Below are 24,885 nucleotides of genomic sequence, written 5' to 3'. Positions count from 1 at the left end.
TAAGTTTGTTTCATGTATTACTTTGAGGAACAATACAGTGCTGCTATTTTATGTCTTTTTTTTTAGAATTATATCATTATGTGGGGTTACAGATAACGTTAGAAGAACATCACTGCATAGAAGCCAAGGTAGCAGTATGTTTTACGAGTTTAGAGTATCATGGCTCTGTCCCGCTCTTTATTTGTGAGAGGAAGTTTACAGTCCAGCAACTCCAGCCAAAGTTGCGCTACATAGTGTCACTTTTGCCAAAATCCCTGGTCATTCCCCATCCTCAAGTCCTTTAATTAATTTAATAGATGTGAGATGATTGTCTTTAGATGTGAGGTGGTGTCGGACTTTAGTGTTTTCAAAGTCTGTTCAAAGTCTTCTAGTGTATGGTAGGCATAAGAGGACAAAAAAGAAAGACAGACGATGAGAGATTTGATGAGATAAAGAGAGACATTGAGACGCAGACACATCTTAAGTAAAAGAGAGACAGAGACAGAAAGGAGGAGAGAGGCAGGAAGGTAGAGAACCAGAGTGAGAGAAAGAATAGGAAATGGGGAGAAAAGACAGAGACCCAGAGAGGAGAGGAAGAAAGTGGAAGAGAGCATATTACTCGTGGCAGACTCTGTCATGGAGTTAATGGGGTTTTGCCACTTCTTATCATCCCAGTGCCTTTTGAACCGTGGCCTTTGCATACAGAAAGATCATTAACTCTGGGCTCTGTCTCCTCCAGGGGTCTCGTCTCCTCTTTGTCTGCGGGACGACTCTTCAGCAAGAGCATGGCGCCTGCCTCCCTGCTTCCATTTAAATCTGCACTGCATACATTACAATTATTTAAATTATTTTAATGTATTAAAACATTTGTTTTATTAAACATTTAAATGTGTTAATAAGCTAGAGAAAAGTTATTTCGCTTGTTATTTTTGATTCAGATTTTATAGGCTAACAATGGCTTACCTGGCTAGAGCTAATTAAACAACACATTCTCACTCCCATCGCGTAAAATACGGACGCTTGGTCAGGCTTGCCTTCGGCGTTGTTATTGACGCTAAAAGTAGGGTGACCAGATTTCCCGGAACTAAAACCGGGACACTTTGCGCGTGACCGTAGTGCTCGTGCACGCACACGCTTTTTAATGTGAACATGTGCCAGACCTGGTCAGACATAGACACAGACAGATTAGACACAATTTTGCCAACAGCACGTAGGCCTACTGCTCACAACATAATGGGGTATCTCAGGTAATAGTCATGAATTGTCTTGGTATGTAGCCTACATATCTAAGAAATAATATTAAAAAGACATTGAGTGAGTTTTGTGTGGGACCAACTTTATTTTTCAGAATTAAAGCATTCGTTTGGAAAATGCACCCACTGAACTTGTGAAAAACCTTGTGAAAAGGTATTTTTCATTGCATGGCACTAAAAGAATTATTTGGAACTGCTGCCACAGGCTTGAACTAAAGTTATGGTAACACTTTACGGTAAGGGTACATGAATTATGAATTCATGCATGAATTAATTCATGATTTGTGCATCACTTCATTCCTTTATATCTTATGAATCATCAGGAATTGACATGAGTTCATAGCCTCTCATTCATGACCTCATGCATGAACAACACATCAACTAAAGCATTAGGTAAGGTGCTTAAGTCCCGGTCTTGTGCATCATTATGCACAAGACCGGGACGTCTGGTCACCCTAGCTAAAAGTCTCTTTTAGCGTCATATCTAAACACACTTTATCTAAACGAGCTTGGTCAGGACTATTGACGTCACTTTTGACACAGTTAAGTTAAGGAAAAGGTCGTGGGTGGGCTTACGTTTCCATGACACGCGGGACAAGGATGGGACGGTTGGGTTTAGGAAAAGAAGAAAGCGACGGTTGGGTTCAGGAAACGTGACATGCGGGACACGATCCCCGGTCTCCTGGGTGAAAGTCCTGTGTTGTTTGACTACACTACTTGCTAGCGACTACGTCATCTTCAAACGCCGTGTAGCTGCTGCTCTGCCCGGTGCGTCCTACACACACCGAAGGGGGCTTTTCGCATCGTTTCTGACGCTGACAGCCACCGCCCAAATGTCCGTATTTTACGAGTTTGGAGTGAGAACGGGTTGAATGAAAACAATGAAAATCCGACTTGTAAATGGATTGCATTCGTCGCCGTTGTGACATCATTCACAGCTTCAGCTTCCAAGTTCCGAGGTAAATGGAACGCACTATTTATGCAGGATGGTTGATTGGCAATGATCCTCAGGTGTGTCACTCAGCCAGAAGCCCAGAACTAGCTGCCGCCGACAAACAGACAAACAAGTACAGACACACAAAAAGGGAGGGAAATCACAGGAGGAAACAGAAAACTGCTTTACTATGACACAGCACCTTTCAAGACACCCAAGGACACCTTTCAAAACATAAAAAAAAAAAACATGAATAAAAGCACAACAAATGCATCAATATTAAAATCAAGGTGACTAGTTAAAAACATTTAAGTCAATTAAGTCAAGGTGGACATGGTGAAAGTTATGCAGTGGTGGAAGAAGTATTCAGATCCTTTACTTAAGTAAAAGTACTAATACCACACTGTAAAAATACTCTGTTACAAGTAAAAGTCCTGCATTGAAAATGTTACTTAAGTAAAAGTATGCATGCATCATAAGGAAAATGTACTTACATTAATTAAAAGTAAAAGTACTCAATGCTGAAAAATCTGCAGAAACTGGAAAAGATCTAAACTGCTTTGTCACTCAACTAACTTAAGTGTTTAATCGTGTAATCATTTCAGCTCTATTGTTGGGTAGATTCATTTATAATAAAAAAACATCTTATTTTATAAACTACATGTAATGTGTTTTGTGTGCAAAAATCTTAATTTGTAAATCAAAGGGTAACTAAAGCTGTCAGATCGATGTAGTGGAGTAAAAAATATTACTATACAATATTGTATGTAGTGGAGTAGAAGTAGTAAGTGGCATGAAAAGAATAGACTCAAGTAAAGTACAAGTACCTCAAATTTGTACTTAAGTACAGTACTTGAGTAAATGTACTTAGTTACATTCCACCACTGAAGTTATGTTGGGGATGCTAAACTAAACAGACGTGTTTTTAAATTGTGATTTGAATGGATCCAATGTTCATTAAAACAGGAGCTGGCTTGCTTAGGGCCAAACACCCACAGCTGCTCCTGGGGAAAAGTAAAATCTTGACCAGTTTAAAACTCCAGGATGCCTGACATTATAAGCAGTTAATGTTGCAATAACCTGTGGGTCAAGGGCTGAACCCCTAAGCTGTTTATGCTGAGCATAGGGCTGGGATGGAGATGAACAGCTGGGATACCCACTGGGTAATCAGGTGGATAAATCCTCAGTCAGACGGTGGAGAGATGAGTGAGACGGAGGAGGAGGGCTAGAGCCAGAGGGAGGTCACTGTCGTACATCCCCTCCTTTCACCTCTCCTCCTGCATTCAGCAGATTCACTTCACCCTGCGGTGCACAGAGCCTCGACACAACTCACACACGTTGATTCAAGATGTGTGTGTGTGTGTGTGTGTGTGTGTGTTCTTGTTTAACTATATTTGTGGGGTCCAAAAACCGGGAATACAGTATACTTGTGGGGTCCGGACAGCTTTGTGGGGCCAAAATGCTGGACTGTTTAAGGGTTAAGACTTGGTTTTAGGATTAGGGTTGGAATTAGGTTATGGTTAGGGTTAGGATAAGGGTTAAGGTTAGTCATTTAGTTGTGATGGTTAAGGTTAGGGTAAGGGGCTAGGGAATGCATTATATCAATGACGGGTCCCCACAAAGATAGTGAAACGTACTTAGGGTTAGGGTTGTGTGTGTGTGTGTGTGTGTGTGTGTGTGTGTATGCGTGTGTGTGTGTGTGTGTGTGTGTGTGTGTGTGTGTGAGATTGAACACTGATATGTCAGAGTTTGAGGGAGGAGAAAAGGAAAGAAAACAAGTCCCCTATCGTCTTCTCTAAGCTCAAAATTGATTCAAAAGTCAGCTTTCATGCTAACCCAATTAAACACCGCGCCTCAAGTTAGACAGGAGGAGAATTAGACACGACAAATAAGCGAGACAGAGAAACTTTGCCAGTGATTTACCTGATAAAGAGAGACATACACAATATGCCTTGCGCACCTTTTTACTTAAAATACTGCAAATAGCATAGTTAGCAAACCCGGTCTCACGCCAGGTTGTGAATAGTCACGTTATTTTGATTTATTGATTCGTGTACAGGTCACGATTTTGACGTTTATTTCGTGTACACGTCACGATCTTTGAACGTGTACAGGTTACGATTTTCGAACCTGCTCTGGGGGCACAACAATGGGGAAACGAGGCGCCACACACCGGCCACAACAACAGGACGGGCCGCCACTCACGGGACGCGATCCCCGGGCGCAGGGGCACACAACAACGGGTAAATTAAACGCCACAACAACGGGACGGTTGTGGTTAGGAAAAGGAGAACACGGAAAGGAACTGCAACACACGGGACGCGATCCCCGCTCTCCAGGGTGAAAGTCCTGTGTTGTTTGACCCATCCACAACCCCGACCAACCTCTGTGTGCGGAGTTTCGCCTTATGAATACTACTAGCTACCGTCAACGTTCTGTGATCACGAAATATACTTCCCATTGAAATACATTGCTTTAAAATTCGTAATCACCACATGAAAAAAACGACATTATTGTGTCCTGTCCACGAATCAATAGATTCAATAAGGTGACCATATCACTAACTGCAATGAGACCGGGCTGAGTTAGCATGGGTGGACCAAGAGCAAAAAAAAGATCCCGCTTTCAAATCACTTGAATTTGTTAGCGAGTGGTTTTAAATTCAGCAGTATAACACTCAGCTTTGGATAAAAGCGTCAGCTAAATGACATGTAATTCATTTTGTAATTTCAGCTCAACGCATGCCTATGTTGTGTTTTGAGCTTGTTTTTTACTGCCCCCAAGTGGTCAAAAAATAAATAAATGAAGTCAAATGATATATCTTTAATTTTGAAGTCAGGACACCAGAGTCATCTTCTGCTGCAGGATAAAAACCCATCTTTTCAGATCTTTTTTCAAGGTACTTTGGTCAAGCCCAGTGACCTCACTTTCCTGTTAAATTAGTGTGTGTGTATATATATATATATATATATATATATATGTTCATCATATTGGGAAAGCAAGGTTTAAATAGTCCTAGTGCACTGACAGATTTGTTCACATTTTCTTTTTAAGATGTAGGTATGCATTCCACCTCTTACTGGACGTGATGCGAACGCTCGCTCACTATATGTTAGAGGTGTTCTGCCTCCAACACTCTGTTGCTAATAGCAACCCCTACTGGCAGATTTATATAGGGTTAGCAGTTGCTATTTAACTAGTCTATATCAAGGGGGTAAGCGTTAACAACCCGTAGATCCTATGGCCTTATTTTGATGCTAACAAGCACTCACCTGCCGTTAGCATTCCATTGACGGCCATTCATTTTGACGTCACTTTGACAGTGAATAACGTTACATCTTAAGCGTTTAAAGACTTTATTTGTCCATTGTTTATTTCTAAAGAAACACGACAATGTATAAAAGGCTCTATTACCTTGTATCTCACATTATGGCTCCGTAGAAGACGTTTTTGTAAAAATAGGCTAACGATTGTGTCATAACCACGCGACTTACTGTCGCACAGTAGAGGAATTACTGTATAGTACAGGAGAAGCTCGCAGGCAGTTTCGACTTACATTAGCTGTTTAAATTTAATTACTAATGTTAACTAGCATTTTAGTTAGCAATAATTAGCCTGTGCCTATGTTATCTCCTTACATATACCTACGGTCTCCGTCTCTGCAAGATTGGGAATGATTGAGATTTCTCTTGGCACAGCTACCAGAAGACTTCCAACTTTCAGACACGTTGCTCACGTCACATTTACGTCGTCTCTCTCAGTTGGAGGCTGCGCAGTAACGCTCAGCCGCTCAGCTCAGCTGCTCAGTGCCTCTAATATCCTTCACTGGTCTCCGTCCAGAGCAACGGGATCTATTGGTCCAGTTTATATACTGTCTATGGTCTATATCTTTGACGTTCCACTTCCGGGATTGCTCCGGTGCCGCAGGAAATTCCACCGCATGCATGTATTTTCTGTTTCCTTCCGCTTTCTTTGTGTTGGAAATTTAAATTAGGTGGATTAATGAGGACTATAGACCTTTTTCACGGCAGACATGTTGACATGTCATAGTAGGAAAATCACAGGTGTATTCAAAACCATTAATGATGGCTGCATTCCACTTAGGAGAGGCCCTGGTATTGTGCATGCTGACTCACTGAAATAGCTTACTGGGACACTTGGTGGAATTGAGCCATCGTTAAGCTTATCAATTTCAGCTGTGCTTTTCCTACTATGACAAGTCAAAATGTCTGCTGTGAAAAAGGTCCATAGTTAACTGCTCCTCAGATCTCTGCAGGGTAAATCCAGACAGCTAGCTAGACTATCTATCCAATCTGAGTTTTCTCTCACACGACTATTTTGCAGCGGCTCTGTGCGGAGTTTAGTGCTGCCCGTGATTCTGATTGGTTTAAAGAAATGCCATTAAACCAGAGCGTGTTTTCCTCCCATCCCTGAGTGCTATGTGGAATAGCCAGACCCTCCTTCAGCGCGCTTTGGAGGAGGGTCTGGCAAAGCGGGGAGACTACTAATTAACTGACATTATTACATCCACTATTTAGTCAGATCTGTGATCAAGCAAGTATTTATATGAATATTCAACATACTCCACAAATGCCCTTGTTAGAACCGTATCTAATACTACAGCTGTTAGGTAATTGATTTGTGGTTTAGTAGAATTGAGTTTGATTCTATTATCAGCTTCCTGCTAACCAAGCTAGCCACTAGCTGTCTGTGTCGCTAATGCAACATTATATTTGACTGTTGTGGAATTTGTGTGCATGTTTACTATACTTACTATTTACTGTGTTGGACTTCCTATGGGGGCTGTTGTTTCTCCCTGGCGTGAAGTACACTGTCACTCATTTGACAGTTATGTCCACACTTTTGTGAATCCAGTTACTTACAGTTACTGTTACTGTACTGCTATAATACCTTTGGTCTTACTCTTGTTTTATGTAATAGCATTGTTTTCTGACCTGTAATCACTGTCATTGAATTTGTTGTCCAAAACTGTTTTCACAGTCACAATTCCCTCCAGTAAAAAAATAGAAAATATGGTTGTCACTAGGGCTGGGCGATATGGAGAAAATCAAATATCACGATATTTTTGACCAAATACCTCAATATCGATAACGATATTGTAGTGTTGATTATTTGTGCTTTCACAAAATATTTACACAATGAGACTTGATAAATAATCATCAGTAATGTGGATAAAGTGGGTACAGGCAAATAATAGAACAGTTACAACAGTCTGATAAGTTCAGAAAAAGACATAACTTTACTGTAATGCAGCCTTTAAAACCAGGGAAAGACAACACTTAAGCCATATTACGATATTACAATATCCAAAATCTAAGACGATATCTAGTTTCATATCACGATATTGATATAATATCGACAAATCGCCCAGCTCTAGTTGTCACTACGCAAAATGAAGGCAAGGCCACTTATTCCTTTGTCTTATATGAGAGATTGAATTCAGCAAGTCAGGTGGAGAATACAGACAAAGATGCAACAATCCCAAACTCTCCATCCCTCGCCTCACTTGATAAACGACAGTGAGTGCAGTGTGCACAGATCCATATTCATCTCCTCCGCAACAGCAACAGCAGATGCGAGCATCCATGTGGGAAACCAGGAAATTATTCACATCCTTAAAAGGAAGAATTTGACATCTGTAAACCACCCTCCTCACCCCTTGTTCATAGTTTCCCTGCTGTATGTTATCCCCCCGTTTTGTTGACATGTTTTCCTCTTTGCAAACACCATCTCCTGTTTTGTATCATTGATCATTTCATTATGATGGAGGGCATGACACACGGATTACATGCTTAAGCCGTGTTTCATGTTGAAATAATGCATGACTTCTATTTTTAGAGGCGTTGGCAAACACGCTAATGGTTGTGTACCTGCATGGTGATCGGGATGGTGGAGATAGATCACAGGGGACTATTTATCCAGCCTTGTTTGCATGAGAATCTAGGCCAGATGAGCTTCTTCTGTACTGAGCTGTTCCCCGTACTAAGCTAAAAACTAAAGGCTCTGACACACCAACCCGACGGCCGACCGTTGGCAGAAAAGGCAGTCGGACTGATTATTCGGCTCCCGTCAATCCAAAAAGTGCCTCGGAACACACCGAAGCGACGCCAAATTGAGCGTACGTTCTGCGCGTGCGCGAGACGTAATACGTCTTCATAACAGCAGGCTTCGCTAATCTGTATTGTCACCCAAAAAATGAAAACCGGAAATGACAAACACGTCACGTGGGTCTGGCTTCTCCTGAATTTCAAAGGCCGACCCTGATGGCGGCTTGTTCGGAATACGATCTCGTATTGTACAAAAATAGTTCACTGAAAACATTTTAAGAGAGAAATAGGCCATACAGTTGCTGAATCTGTCTTTTTTTTTGATTGACAAAGGTCAGTTTAAAAGATTTCCGTCAGATTTTGAGAGGCGTTCGTCACGCTCATCCCGCTCATTCATTTCCGTTAAGTCTTTTAACGTAAGTGCACTGATTTGCTAGTCAAGGGCTAGCACTCCACCAATCAGATTGGTCATTGAGTCCGACTGCCCACAGGCCGATTCAAAAAGTCAAATCGGCCCAAATTAAAGCCAACGGTTCCTCCGACTGACGATGGTACGGAAAACACCAAACAGACTCGAGTCACCAACCTCGCCAGAGTGTCCGGCCGATAATCGGGTTGGTGTGTCAGCGTCTTAAAGGTGATAGAGCTTTTGAAACAATCGCTCCTACACTGTGGAATGCTTTGCAACATGTTTTCAAGAGTGACCGCATCTGTCGAAATCTTTAAAAAGCAGCCAAAGACGCATCTTTTATAGTCAGGCATTCATTTAGCCACATTGTTGACTGTATTACTTTGTATTTATGCTTTTGTGTTTTACTACGGCTTATTGTGATTTATCAGAATCAGAATCCTTTATTGATCCCCTCAGGGAAATGATTTAGTTGCAGTTGCTCACAGTCAAACTCAAGGTAAAGTAAGAGGAAGAAAAGAGCTAGTCAATAAGTGTATAAAGTAACATATCTACAGTAATAAATAAATAAAAATGTTAGGTAGAAGTAAGTGAGATTAGGTTACAAGTAAGATTAGGTTAAAAAGATTGTTTCAAAGGGATTGTACACATTCTATTGTAGTGCAGTGTCAACATAAAGTACAGCGTGTGTCAACATAAATACAGTACGGTCATAAATAAGTACAGTGTGAATATAAGTAGCAGCAGTGAATAAATAACACCTTTGCACATCTTTTAGCTGATACATTATTGCACCAAGTAATTATTGTGCTTTTATTGATTTGTTTTAATGTATGTATTTATTTGGCCGGTGAAGCCCTTTGTGACTCTGTGATAAGTGCTACATAAATAAACTTTACTTACTTCTTAGGAGCATCCTGATGATGTTGTTCCGTGGAAATTATTTATGAACCAAATACATGACATATATGGTATGATCAGTGGTGAAATGTAACTAAGTACATTTACTCAAGTACTGTACTTAAGTACAAATTTGAGGTAATTGTACTTTACTTGAGTCTTTTCTTTTCATGCTACTTTCCACTTCTACTCCGCTACATTCGAGAGAAATATTTTACTTTTTACTCCTCAGACAGTTTTCGTTACTAGTTACTTAACCAAATAAAATTTTGCACACAAAACATATGTAGTTTATAACATACAACGTTTTATCACAAATTAAACTACCCAACAATATAACGGCCTACAAATCCAGCTGAAATGATTAGACAACTTTGTTGACTGACAGAACCGTTTGGATCGTTTCCAGTTTCTAAAATGTGAGGATTTCTCTGCATTGAGTACTTTTACTTTTAATTAATATAAGTACATTTTCCTTATGATACATGCATACTTTTATTTAAGTAACATTTTCAATGCAGGACTTTTACTTGTAACTTGTAGTATTTTTACAGTGTGGTATTATTACTTTTACTTAAGTAAAGGATCTGAATACTTCATTCCACCACTGCACAACTTTCACCATGTTTACTTACTTTAAAGTGCATTTTCCTGATGATACTTACATACTTTTACTTAAGTAACATTCTCAGTGCAGGAGTGTTTACAGTGTGGTATTAGTACCTTTACTGAAGTAAAGGATCTGAAGACTTCTTCCACCACTGTACATGATGCACACGCTACAAGCCCCTGCAGTGCACATGTCACAGTTAAGTAGCTGAAAGGATGGACAGATTAAGTCCTAGGAAGGGAAGGACTGTGATGTCTGTTCCACCTGCTGTAGAGACACAGATACTTTTTTCATGCTTCCTCACAGGAGACCATATGTCAGTGTCAGCTGTGAGGGCAGTCTATGTGACAGGAGCGAGGGCACAAAACGAGTCACGGGGCCATGAGCTGTCCTGTAATCACAATGTGAAGTTAAAAAAAAAAAACTGCTCCGTGAGGAGGAGTTGGAAGTGAAATGCAAAAAAAAAAAGAGATTGTGATGGGGAAAAAAAGGGCACGATGATTTAAAACAATAAAAACAACGATTTCCATTAAATTTCCCTTTTTTCCATCACCCTGATTACTCTGAAAGATCATTGGGTTTATCGGAACATTGATTTGTGAATGAGGAGGGAACTTTACTTTTATTGTCAGTTTAATTATTTATTGATTGATTTATTATCTCTCTCTCTCCCTTTTCTTTTTCTATTTTTATTTTATCTTTTGATGTTTGCTTGTTAATTGATGGTTAGACCTGATTTGTGGTGAGGTCTGTCATGTATTTGTTCTGTTGACCTTCTGATGTTCTGACTTTTTTTGTGAAATAAAAGAAAATAAATAAAGATTGGGATTTTTAAAAATGACATGAGCTACTGTCTCACCTGCATAGTTTCACCTGAGGTGCTGTTTTTTTAAGCAATAAATCAATTTTGGTATATTCTCACTGGAATACCAACGAAATTTTGGCACCAGTGGTGTGGTCTAGTTTTTTGTAGTAAGCATACTGTGATTTCTTTCACCCAGTCTCATTCTCGCCCGTGTCCCAGAGCGACAACCCCATAAATTGTTTGTAACGTTACCACGTATAGCATCAGCCTCATCTGGCTTATTTTCTGTGGTTTCTGTAACATAACCTTCTGCTGCAGTGTCACCCGAAGCTGCAGTAGCTTCAGGGGCAGGCTTACGAAAAATAATGAGAGTGTAGTTTAAGTTGGCTTTCGTTTCATATCTACTTTAGTGATTCTCATTAGTTAATTTCACGTTTGCATGACCGCCAAACAACTGTGTTGTTGTTCCTCTGTGACTCGCAAAACAGACGGGGTAAATTTATGACCAAAACGTTGCGTATCCTCGTGCTTTTGTAAGTGGGTATATGGAAATTCTTGACCTTTCCTAGTGGGTATATGGCGTATACCTGCGTATCACGTAGACTACACCACTGTTTGGCACTGCAGTGGCCGCTAAACTATTTTTTTCTTCTGTGTATTCAAATCATTGTGTTGAGTTTTATACGGATACTATGGAAGTCAAAAGAAGAACAGCAAATGCAGGTAATTTACCCATTGCAGCCTCCATAAAAGCTTCAAATTCAGCATCAATTACCGTTTCCCCAGCATCACAGTCTAGAAGTGCACAACTAAATGGTTGACAGGATAAAAAGGTGTTTTTTTTCAACTGGCCTTTCTGCTGTTTCCCAGCAATAATGCTCTGCTGCTTTAATCACCTATCCGATTTTCCTTCTATGCTCTGCTGCTTCTCATATCATATTATAATAGTGCTAATTTATCCCCCTTCATAGTTTTTTTTCCTGTATGGCCCTGCCATCACCATGCTATGTGCAGCAAATATTTACTGGATGTAATTTAAAAGCCACTCTAATATGTGTTTGTTTGCAGACATTTTTGGAAAGTGAGGTTAGTTTGCCCAGTCATCACTACTTACAGAGGGCTGTTAGAGGGTTCAGACTTGGTTTTAGGGTTGGCGTTAGGCATGTAGTGTTTATGGTTATGGTTATGGTAAGTCTGCAGAAGGTTAATGTAAGTGTAATGTCCCCAAAAATGACCTGTGTGTGTGTGTGTGTGTGTGTGGGTTTATGCTGCTAACACATTTTTGCAATTAAGAACACAAAAGTGTGTCTGCATGCACATAGACATCAGCTGTGTTTTTTTTTTTTTTTGCTCTTGTGTTTGGGTGTACACAAGATATACTGTAGAAGGCCGAGTAGTTATACTGGATGAGTGATCCATCTTTTATCTGTTCAATTTTATTGCAGGTGTCAGTGTCAGTGTCAGTGTGTGTGTGTGTGTGTGTGTGTGTGTGTTCTTGTTTAACTATATTCGTGGGGTCCAAAAACCGGGAATACAGTATACTTGTGGGGTCCGGACAGCTTTGTGGGGCCAAAACACTGGACACCACAACTTTAAAGGGCTGTTTGAGGGTTAAGACTTGGTTATAGGATTAGGGTTAGAATTAGGTGTGAAATTCAGGTTATGGTTAGGGTGAGGGTAAGGGTTAAGTTTAGGCATTTAGTTGTAGGGTTAGGGTAAGGGGCTAGGGAATGCATTATGTCAATGACGGGTCCACACAAAGATAGTGAAACGCACTGTGTGTGTGTGTGTGTATGTGTGTGTGTGTGTGTGTGTGTGTGTGTGTGTGTGTGTGTGTGCGTGCGTGCGTGCGTGCGTGCGTGCGTGCGTGCGTGCGTGCTACAGTTTGACATTTGGACCTGGGAAAGGAATATCCAACTGTGCTCTGCTTGGGTAGCATCTGTTTCCTCCATCTACTGGCAGAATGTCTGTGTGTGAGTGTGTGTGTGTTTTACAGTCACTGGTGTGTGTATTCCCAGACAGATACAAGGAATCTTGAATTTTGATCTTCATTATTTACCTGCCAGCGCTGGAGTGCGTGAGTAACTAAAAAAACAGAATCTTCATCTAGAGGTTACTCTACTCGAGATACATTTTCTGTTTACAGCAATTCACCAGAATATTCTATGTAGAACTGTAGTCTGTTACCTTTGGCCACTTTTATAGGCAAAAATGTGTTGCAGTGTACCCACACAGACAACTATCACTGGATTATTTTGATACGTAAGGAAAACATAACAATGTGATGATTCACAAGTAAATTCTGGAGTTTTAAGGAGTTGTCTTTTTTTGTATGATATCTTAACTGATTTATGAGCGTTTAATCTCAATGGACATCAGAGATAATAACATTCTCGGAAAGTGTGAGTCACACTGAATCTAAAAATATGTGTATTGTGTCATTGTGTTTAGATGTGACTGAGTTATGACTCACAGAAGGAGTGTGATTTTTTTATGTAAACTCCGCCAAGGGTGAGACTACTGAGTCAATAAAAAGGAGGTAGTTAGCAAAGCTGTAGTCTGACTTGATTTTCTCTCAGCTAGTCTCGCATTGCCAGACCTTCCTCCACAGCGCTGCGGAGGAGGGTCTGGCTAGTCCACACAGTATTCCGAGATGGGAGAAAAACGTGCTCTGGTTTATTGGAATTTCTTTAAACCAATCACAATCATTTGGGGCGTCCCTAAGCGCCTGACAAAGCCACGGTGCTGCTGCAAAATAGCCGCGGGAAGGAACTTGTTTTGGTGGAACGTGTATCCCGGAATCCGAAGCAATCCCAGAAGTAGAATGTCGTGGATATAGACTACATCATAGCCAATCCCGGCCCTCATGTCACAGCCCCTACGTACCACTGCGTCAGCCACTCTCATCTTCTCTGCATACATAATTAAGAGCCAAGACCTCCAACACTTTACACCTCTCCATCAACATTCAGTATCTCTCTTTAAGGTTTATGGTTTATGGTCTTCAAGGTGTATACATTTCTGTGAGAGAGTCTTTTTAATCAGTCTGAAGACGAAGTGAACAAAGTTACAAATGTTACACCCTCACTACTCCCTCGTCTTCATACCTCTCTCCCTCTTTCTACCTCATCGTTTAGATAACAAAATTGTATGAGGCGCCTCTAACATTACTTTACATCAGCTAAACAATTGCTTTGCCCCTGCCAGGTACATTTATCATCGGCGAGACCCCACGTCCGTCCCTAAACCGACAGGGCTTTCATTGCAGCAACAATAGCTTTCACCATTGATGACAGAGAAGATTCACCTTCACTACAGCAAGCAGATTCATCAAGCTTCAGTTTATTTTTGTTGTGCGTTTCGAAATCATTTCTGCATTTCCTCAATGTTATTATATAACATTTTAGAGGACTAACAGGATAGAGTAGGTGCCTTGTCTCATAAGATTCCATCATAGAATGTTGACATAGAAGAGGGATTTTGGGGGAGCGGGGAGCGGGTGGATGTCGTGAGCGCTGATCAAGCAGGTACGAGTAGTGAAGTAGAGTAGTATGGAAAAAGAAAAAGAACAAAGCAAAACAGCTGTTGGGGCTAAAAATAGAAAAAGAAAGAGGGAAAAGGAGATGGCATGTTAAGGGATGTGACAGCAGTTAAATAAGTTGATGATGAGAGGCAACAGGTAGGATTTAGTGTGATGTCTGTGCTTGGAGGCTTGCAAATATTCATGTTAACAGACTAGCTAGCGTTTGCTAACACTGGGAATGTAGCAGCCAAATGGGGGTTTACGGCTAGCTTAGAATATGCAAAACTGAGGTTGGTGAGCTGAAAACTGGTAAATATAAGGTAGCATGTACAATAAATGACAAGAATCTGGAAAACATAACTAATGCAATAAATCTGGTTTACCATGGAATCATGCATAGATTGGCTACCAAACTTGGAGGCTTGCAAATATTCATGTTAACAGACTGGCTAGTGTTTGCTAACTTAATGCAAACCAGTGTTGCTGATAGCTACATTTAGATTTTGGTTAAACCCTATGGTACCAATCCCATGCATGACATATCTCAATTTTATTAAGGTCAAATAACAACTGGTAAATATAAGGTAGCATGCACAATAAATGACAAGAAGAAAAATAAATAAATAATAAATATGTGAGTATATATATAATTTAAAATACAAAATGTGAATGTAATTTCAACAGCAGCACAACCTTACTGCATAATAGTTGTCTTATCTGATGCCATCACTAGGCTGATTTAAGAATTGAATTTAGGCTGCTATATCGGCGATGGCATCAAGTAGAGATGAGACCAGTGATGACATCAGGTAGGAGCTCTATTAGTTAGACCACACAAAACTAAATGTCCAGTATGGTTTGACGTTCTGTTGACCAACCTATTCACTGTGTCCTTTTTGGGGGAAAAATAGTGCAGACAGAGATGGAAAGCCACTCAGAAAACTCAAATCACATCAACCAGGGGTTGATGTGATTTCTGTGTGTTTTCTTTTGCCAATTGTCACAATTAGGTTGCCAAGGGCAACTGGGCAACCGTTAATGTTGCTGATATACTTTGAAAGATAAACCACACTTTTTTTTTTTTTTTTTTGGGGGGGGGGGCAAAATTGTTGCTGCATACCCTTCTGACACTGGATAGTTGCGCCCCTGAAAGTATTAACAATCTTACTTTACTGAATGTATCCATGTTCTCTTTGGGCATTCGTGGGTGTGTATGCTGCAGTGTGTGCACACGTGTGTATTTCCTCTCCTCCATACATTTCTGCAACATTGCTTTAATGTGATATTTTAATGGCAAGAGACAGCCATATCAAATCTGTAGAATGAAGAGAAAAATAGGCTATGTCATAAAGAAAGAAAAAGAAAGAGCTGAGATTGTGTCTGGAGTTTATTATGATATGTGCAGAGAAAAATGGAAAAAGGGAGAGATCAGAGAGGGAGACCAATAGAAACAAAATACTCTGTTTGGTCATGATTAGGTTTGACTTGCTAATATGACATTCTGTGATTCAAGAAAAGCTTGTCTTTTCACAAACACACAACTTGATTCCCTTTGCAGTGTGTTCAAATGGCAGCTACCCCTGTGCTCGTGTCAACTGTTGAAGCCAAGGGCAGCAGATGAACTGCGCTAAAATGCGGCACTCTAAGACACTTGAGATAAAAGTGTCCACCATTGGCAAAATGTTAAAGTATTAACTGTTATTGAAAATTAAACCGGCTAACGCCTGCTGTCGAGGCATCCACTAGGATTAGCAAATTTTCACACTGAGAGGCATAGCATTTTTTAAGAGGTTTATCTGAGTTATGTAATGTGGATGGAAATTTTTTGCCCATCAACGTGACGGGGAGATACTGAGAGCCTCTGCATATATTTGCTCTTCGAGGCGTTGGTCTGCGGAAATCTATGCATTTTGAAATGAAGAGGAGCACTGAATGTGAAGTGTGGCCTGAGGCTTAAACCCCACATGATATGTTGCAAATTGCATATATGGCAAAAGGGGAAGGAGGAAAAATGGAGGAAGTTTGACATACAAGTGTGATGTACTATGCGTGTGTAAGTGTGCCACATTGCATGCATGGGTGTGTTTGTGTGTCTTTTAATTTCTATTTTAATGAGGGAATGTTTTCTTGTAAGGATGTAGGGAAGAGGGCGAAGAGAACAGTTTGCCACCCTTACTTCTTAACAGGTTAAATAGGAGTGTGACCACCCCTTTGCTAATCATTAAATAACATCTCAAAAAGACGTTCTCATTTGTTTAAAATGTAGAATTCTTAATAAACACCCAAATTAGAAACCAATCTTTTCTCAATTACCTATTGTTGCATGCAGCCATGATACGTTTTGGTTTTAATTACCAAGGTTTTGCAATATCCCTCTGAGATGTCTGCCTTTACCAAAATACAGTGGAAGTGAATGGAATTGAATTTGTGTTGCTCAAAGTTTAAAATAATTACATCTGAAAAACACAACAGGAAACAATGTCAACCGTTTCTATTTGTCTGTATAAAGTAGTGCCAGAGGAATTGTCCATATCTCAAGGTTAATTAGTCATTTGTGAATTAAATTGTAACTAGATTTCATCTAAATGTGATACATACTGAATGAAATAAAAAGTGTTGTAATGTGTCTCCTGACATTTTCTGTCATATCTTATCTGCCCTCTAGTTTCCCCTGTACTATACTGTATATAGAGGCCAGTGGAGCCATATAGAGACTGTATGTGTTGCCAAGTGGCTGCAGGATCCTGTATCCTCCCTGACAACGTGATGCAGGAAACTCCTTTCTGAAGCAATTAATCACTTTGAAGCAGTTGGACTGAACAACTTTCATTGTTTTGAAACCTATCAATCAACATTGTGATGGCCAACCAATGGTATTTGTACGGAAAACAGCAAAAATGAATGGAAAAATGATTTGGGGAAGGTTGGTTGTTGGTTAGTATGCGCTCATTTTAAGCTATAGTGCGTAGTTTCTGTCTTCCCCATTGGCGCATCCACATGATACAAGCCTTCCATGATAGCGCACCACCCCCCCTCCTCCACGCAGTTGCTAGTAGCCGAGGAGGACACGGAGGATTAAAAAAACAGGATGGACTCTTCCGAAGAGGTAATTATCTTCACTTGATTTTCTGCGTGCGGAAGTCGCCGGATGACACGGTTTTCTTAACATAGCCATACTGAGAAATACAGAGAGTTTTGTGGAGCTATACACACTAAAGCTTTAAAGATAACAGAAAATTTCCACAGAATTTATTGGCCAAGTAATTAGAAGGCTCTTCTCATCTAGAGAGCTCTGGACCAAATGTGGTGTCTGCTGTGGCACTTTGAGTTGCCAGTCAGTTCACTTCAGACTTCAGCTGACAAGATGGAGGCACGTGCTAAACCCAAACCTCAGCCTTATAGGAATCCTTTAAGAATGTAGGTTATATGAGATGTAGGGTTAAAGCCTGGAGACTGAGATTGTCGTATTTAATGGGATTTCTCACTTAATATGTGTGAAAGTAATGCTGATGTATGTGGTATGGTACAGTATATAGTGGGGTACTTCTCTTTCTATAGGTCCAGCTATCAAGCTGTATGGTGCCTGCTCATGAAGTATTTAGCAGCTTAGGCTTTTCTGGCTAAGTTGGTGTCATGGACTCATGCTCAGCATACAGTTGTTGGAGGTGTATGGATATAATTTCACAATAAAAGGTGTATGTTTTTTTATTATTGTTTTTGTTCGAATGTCTACTGCCTATTTCCATATTTATTGTTCTTAAAGCAATTATGGCCCCAAATTTTAAGGTCCAAATTTAGCTAATTTTAGCATTTTCCTTTTAAGTTTTAATACTTTCACCTTCTGGACCACAATGTTTCTGTAGTCATACTAAAATCCCACAATTTTTTGATTGTAGATTGTGGAATACATCATTTGTTTTGCTAGTTTTCTTAAATCTGTAGTTCACCCTGTAGATTTGTCTCGTTTATTCACTCGTTTTTGTGTTCAGTCAAGACTGGAGTGAGCCCACTGTGCAGAGAAAGAAGTCTTCGACAGTATTTGATTTTTGCCTGTCAAAAGACCTTTTGGTAAGCATCAGTGTGTAGTTAAAATGTTTAGATTAGATAACAAACTACAACATTTTATTTTCCATGCTGTATCCATGCTATACCTCACTGCATGGATATTGGACTACCTCACCAACCGTCCTCAGGGCTGTGTGTCCGACACAGTTGTCTGCAGCATGGGGGCCCCACAGGGAACCGTTCTGGTCCCGTTCATGTTCATCTCTACACTGCAGACTTCACATAAAACTCTGAAAACTGCCAGCTAAAAAATATATCAAAGGACTCCGCAGTTGTTGGCCTCATTACATATTGGGACAACAGGGAGCACAAGGAACTGGACCAAAAAAACCTTTGTGAACTGGTGCCAGCGGAACCACCTCCAGATCAAGGCTGGGAAAACCAAGGAGCTGGTGGTGGATTTCCTCAGGACCAAACACTCTTCTCCTCTACCAGTAAACGTCTTGGGTACGGACATTGACATGGTAACATCATATAAGTACCTGGGTGTTTACCTGAACATTAAACTGGACTGGACTGACAACACAACAGCACTATACAAAAAAGGCCAGAGCAGACTGTATCTGCTGAGGAGACTCAGGTCCTTTGGGGTGCAGGGGGCTCTACTGAGGACTTTTTATGACTCTGTGGTGGCATCAGCCATCTCCTACGGAGTGGTCTGCTGGGGCAGTGGCATTGCGGTGGCAGATAGAAAAAGCCTGGACAGGCTGATTTGAAAGGCCAGCTCTCTTCTTGGACGCCCCCTTGACATTGTGGAAGTGGTGGGAGACAGGAGGATAGTGGCTAAATTATCCTCCATGATGGAGAACTCATCCTACCCCATGTGGGACACTCTGAAGGAACTGAGCAGCTCCTTCAGTGACAGGCTGCTGCACGAGCACTGCGTCAAGCAGAGATACCGCAGGTCTTTCCTTCCTGCTGCTGTCAGACTTCACCATCAGCACTGCTGCCAGTAGACCACATGGGCAAAACACACAAACACAAGGACTGATAAACCGTGCAATAATAATATGACTGTGCAATACTGTAACGTTAAATACAACTGTTTGTTTGTTTATTTTACAACAATTTATTCTCTTTACCAGAGATGGTAAAAGTACTCACTTCCCGTACTCAAGTAGAAGTACAGATACTTGTGTTAGAAATACTCTGGTAAAAGTAGAAGTACTGATTTAACTTATTTACTCAAGTAAAAGTAACAAAGTACAGGCTTGGAAATTTACTTAAAGTATAAAAGTAAAAGTAGCTTTGCGAATGACAACCATTTTTTATGCAAAGCTACCTGGACCACACAAATGTTACTAGAGTGCAAGCTGAGAAACTTCGGTGGACATGGAAAAAAGGCTCTTTATATGCCATTGCCTACATTTTAAATGGATGTCTGCCAATATGCCTAAAACATCACATATATGATTATTGTGACAGAGACTGGGACTCCAGGTTAATAAGATTCTGACTGAGTAGCTATTTATGAATTCAGTTGTGATTCTGTGAGAATTCACAGATCCAGTTTCTCTTTTTTAATCTTCCCCTTAACATTTAAAGGAATCTACATGTATGTGTGTGTGCTCAAATATGGCTTCTGGAAAGAAAATAAAGGATAAAATATGAATTACTAAACAGACATTAATTAAGAAGTTCCCCATACTTTAAGAGTTGCGCAGCACATTCACACATCTCAGATAAGGCCAAGGATTTCTTGCTGCTTGTCTGCTGATTTCTTCATTTTCAATCATGTTGCCATCCATACTACTAGGTGCTAACGTTACCACCATCAAGCCGCAATGATTTGCCGCGAATGAATGCCGCCGAATCTGTCGAGTACTACAGTATATTCCCATCCAATTAGATTGAATGTGGTATTGATGACGCGAAAATACGGTAACTCCATTGAAATTATTTGAAACTTGTTAGTGAGGACTAAATTTGGACTGTATTTAAAGCTGATTCTGGTTTCCAACTTCGCCCCAGGTGTGTCTGTTAAAACACAGACGGAGACAACTTCTCTCTTTTGATGCTTTATTAAGATCAATCAACGCAACCTAGGTAACAGGTGAAGAACACAAACAACAAAATCACTAGCTAACTTACTTTAAATTTGCAAGAACTATAGACCAATACAACAACAGGCTTAAATGAACTGACAACATAAGTTATACGACTTACAGTTCTTAAGGACGCACACACACGATCTCAACTGATTATCCTCCGGACAGCTAGTCTCTTTCTTTTTGCTCCGTGTGTCGCGCGCGCCCGCTCGCGGTGAGGCGCGTGTCTGCGCTATTCTCCGACATGACGACCTCTTGTACAAAACTAAAGTAACGAGCCAATTTTGTAAAATGTAAGGAGTAGAAAGTACCGATATTCATGTTAAAATGTAAGGAGTAAAAGTAAAAAGTCGCCACAAAAAAATATAGTAAAGTAAAAATATCTGAAAAATCTACTTGAGTACAGTAACGAAGTATTTGTACTTCGTTACTTCCCATCTCTGCTCTTTACTTATATTTGTTTATTGTTTGTTCATCTCTAGAGTGTTGAGAAATTGAGCTGCTGCAACACAGTGAATTTCCCCGTTATGGGATTAATAAAGGATTTTGAATCTTGAATCTTTTCTGTGTCTCGATATTGCTTTCAAAATGATTTTTAAACAACTTTTACATATAGTGAGCTACTAAAAGCCAATTGGCTGCATGTAAGATATATGAAAAAAAATCTAATACTACTTATTTTGCTACTGTGCAGGCCATCTTTTCAAGACATTATTGCTGTTGTTAATCAGTCAACAGAAGAGAGCTTTGCAGTTTTGAATGACTGTAATCCACCCATCCATTTTCTCCATTTCTACTTGCCGAGCAGGACTATAAAATAGCAAGGGTGGGGAAGGGAGAAAACTGACATAATCTGATTGGTGGTTGGCGGTCACTGACAGTAACAGTTTGACAAGTTGACAATCGTATTTCCCTGTCTGAACATCATCTGAAATTCTGAGGTTGTCAAACACATGAGTAGCACAATGTGATGGGTTTTTGTTCTGACACTGTTCACAATGAGCCATGACCAGAGAGAAAATGAAGAAATCAGCAGACAAGCAGCAAGACATCCTTGGCCTTATCTGAGAGAGATGTTTGAGATAGTAGATAGATAGATAGATAGATAGCTTTATTTGTATAGCGCCTTTCATACATCGATTGCAGCTCAAAGCGCTTTACATCCAAAACATTCAACACAACTCTCGCAGGAGCACATTTAAAGCACGCAAACAGTATATTTGCACTGTTGCACTGGTATTTTGCTTATTAGTTGACTGAATAATAATAATAATCACATACATAACATAACATAGCAGGGACAGATACAGCATGACATGAGGAGAGGAGAGGGGGAAAAAAAACAACTCTCAGACTATCCTCATAAAGATAAGAACAGTGTGGGAACAGGAAAAAAAAGTAGGCATCCTGGCCAATGTGCTGCGCAACTCTTAAAGTATGGGGAACTTCTTAATTAATGTCTGTTTAGTAATTCATATTTTATCCTTTATTTTCTTTCCAGAAGCCATATTTGAGCACACACACATACATGTAGATTCCTTTAAATGTTAAGGGGAAGATTAAAAAAGAGAAACTGGATCTGTGAATTCTCACAGAATCACAACTGAATTCATAAATAGCTACTCAGTCAGAATCTTATTAACCTGGAGTCCCAGTCTCTGTCACAATAATCATATATGTGATGTTTTAGGCATATTGGCAGACATCCATTTAAAATGTAGGCAATGGCATATAAGAGCCTTTTTTCCATGTCCACCGAAGTTTCTCAGCTTGCACTCTAGTAACATTTGTGTGGTCCACGTAGCTTTGCATAAAAAATGGTTGTCATTCGCAAAGCTACTTTTACTTTTATACTGTAAGTAAATTTCCAAGCCTGTACTTTGTTACTTTTACTTGAGTAAATAAGTTAAATCAGTACTTCTACTTTTACCAGAGTATTTTTTAACACAAGTATCTGTACTTCTACTTGAGTACGGGAAGTGAGTACTTTTGCCATCTCTGGACATGACCGGAGCTCTACCGCTGCCCCATCTACCGTTTCAGAGGGAGGACATGTAATAAATTACTAGTAAGCAGCCAAGATGTCCCACGCATCAAAGATCACAAGCAAACACACCCTGAGGCATGCTCGGTAGGCAAAGCAACTACACCCGCCTTTACTGTTTCAGGTCAAACATACATCCGAACAAAATCTCATTTCACGAAGTCACATCTGACAATAACATATACTCTATATGACTTTGGGGAAAGACTGAGGGATTGAGATGACCTGCTGTCTGTCTGCTGAATCAATAAGTTGATATCACACAGAAGTGTGGGGTGGGGGGTGGGGGCAGTGAAGTCATGGTTCACTGATCTGATTGGTTCAGAGACAGAGGCTGTCCACTCTCATCCAACATGTTCACTGGCCTGAGCAAAAATTGCAGCTTATTGGGCCTGGACTTCTTCCTCTCTCCGTTTCCCTTTTTTTGTAATGCTTTCTCCATGTTAATGCCTTCCTTAGTATTCCCCAGCCTGGTTAAGTCTCACCAAAATCAATGCTCATTTACTAGGGATGTGTTACTGCCATACCACTTAAGCCCCTGACACACCAACCCGACGGCCGACTGTTGGCAAAAAAGGCAGTCGGACTGAACAGTTGGCTCCCCGAGATCCAAAAAGTGCCTCAGAACACACCGAAGTGACGCCGACTTGAGAGTACGTTCTGCGGGTGCGCGAGACGTAATACGTCTCCATAACAGCAGGCGGCGCTAATTTGAATTGTCGCCCAAAAAATGAAAACCGGCAGCTGATTGGACGAACGCGTCACGTGGGTCTGGCTGCTCCCGGATTTTTCAACCGGGCATAATGGCGGCTTCGTTCGGAATACAATCTCATATTTTACAAAGATAGTTCACCGAAACGTGTTTCTGAAAACATTTTAAGCAAGAAATAGGCCACGCAGTTGCTGAATATGTCTTCAGATCGACAAAGTCAGTTTAAAAGATTTTTGTCAGATTTTGAGAGGCTTAGTCATGCTCATCCCGCTCGTCATTTCCGGGTTAGCACTCCACCAATCAGATTGGTCATGTAGTCCGACTGCCTGCCCTCCGACACAACAAGTCAGGTCAGCCAAAATGAAGAGCGACAGCTCCTCGGACGGACGACTGCACGGAACACACCGAACAGACTCGTGTCACTGACCTCGCCAGACTGTCCGACGGCCGATTATCGTGTTGGTGTGTCAGGGCCTTTAGACATCACCTTGCACATCTGTATGTCAACTCTTCAAATTTGATCTGTATTTTGTGTAGATTCCTTTCTGTAGATGCTGTATTTTGCATGTGTATATTTTGCGTATTAACTATGTAACCCATGTTGTCTCGCACGATAATGCTTTTTCTTGGCCAGATCGTCATTGCAAATGAGAATTTGTTCTCAATCGGCTTACCAGATTAAATTAAGGTTAAAAGAAAAAAAAGAAAAAAAAATGTGTACCATCAGTTTGATCAGATTTAGGTGACTAGAGTAAAAATGGTTGTTCAACATTACAAAATGAAACAGAACTGGTACAGAGCTTTAACATCCATGTGTCATGATCTATACCTCCCTACCGCAGCTCATTAATGTTTGGGTACTGCAGTGTTCAGTCAAGGACTCTCCGTTGATCCATCTGTCTGTTGAGGGCTCCAGAACTCTAGGTTAATTCCCTTTCTCTCCCCTCTTTCCTCTGCCGAGTCGCACTCTTCACTCTTCTCCACCGCAGCGAGCAGATGTTTTGCTGTTAATTAACAAGCTGATGTGGCAGATGTGGAGGTCGAGAGCTTGACGTCTGCCATCTCACTGCGTGCCAGATGGTAAAAAAAGACAGAGAGGTAGAGAGCTCTGTGCGCTGGACCTGAGGGGTTTAGTGCATGGGAAATGCATCCAAGGGGTCTGCTGTCCATACTGGAGAGGTCGGAGCTAAGCACTGTGGCCAATTAGCGGCTCAACAAGAGATAACCTATTTGTCGCACTCTCTGAATTCAAACTGTAACATGTGTGTGGATAAGGAAGGCCAATAGGTGAAGAAAAGCAAGTGCAAGGAGAATTACCACTCACATGGTCTAACCCCCGTGATGACAGCTGCTGAAGTTCAGTGTTAGGTGTAACGCGTTACAAAGTAACAGTAACGTAACTACTTTTTCGGGTAAAGAGTAGTGTAACGCGCTACTACTGAAAATTTGGTAACGAAACGTAGTTTCTTTTTTCAATTCGGCGCAACGTTACTTTTCCCAGGGACAGATTTGACAGCGACACTGCCTTCTCAGCT

At 40.6% G+C, this 24,885-nt stretch overlaps 2 long non-coding RNA genes across 3 annotated transcripts in view; one reads left to right on the top strand and one right to left on the bottom strand.

Annotated features, from left to right (window-relative positions):
* Window positions 1–171: 171 nt before the first annotated feature.
* On the top strand, window positions 172–20,936 carry LOC116043062. The gene is made up of 3 exons (XR_004103365.2): window positions 172–183; window positions 9,780–9,784; window positions 20,767–20,936. It is a non-coding gene; the product is annotated as an uncharacterized LOC116043062 (long non-coding RNA).
* LOC116043063 overlaps window positions 20,625–24,885 on the bottom strand; it is a 21,820-nt gene continuing 17,559 nt past the window's right edge. Inside the window, exons 2-3 of one of the 2 annotated variants that reach the window (XR_004103366.2) lie at window positions 24,318–24,328; window positions 20,625–20,780 (exon numbers count right to left, since the gene is read on the bottom strand). This is a non-coding gene — a long non-coding RNA (uncharacterized LOC116043063). The remainder of the gene's footprint in view (window positions 20,781–24,317; window positions 24,329–24,885) is intronic. The other variant, XR_004897199.1, reaches the window with a different exon arrangement.

The sequence above is a fragment of the Sander lucioperca genome, chromosome 4 (assembly GCF_008315115.2).
Source record: "Sander lucioperca isolate FBNREF2018 chromosome 4, SLUC_FBN_1.2, whole genome shotgun sequence".
NCBI classification, from domain to species: Eukaryota; Metazoa; Chordata; class Actinopteri; order Perciformes; family Percidae; genus Sander; species Sander lucioperca.
The sequence above is the reverse complement of the archived record's forward strand: the minus strand, read 5'-3'. Positions and strand labels throughout refer to the sequence as shown.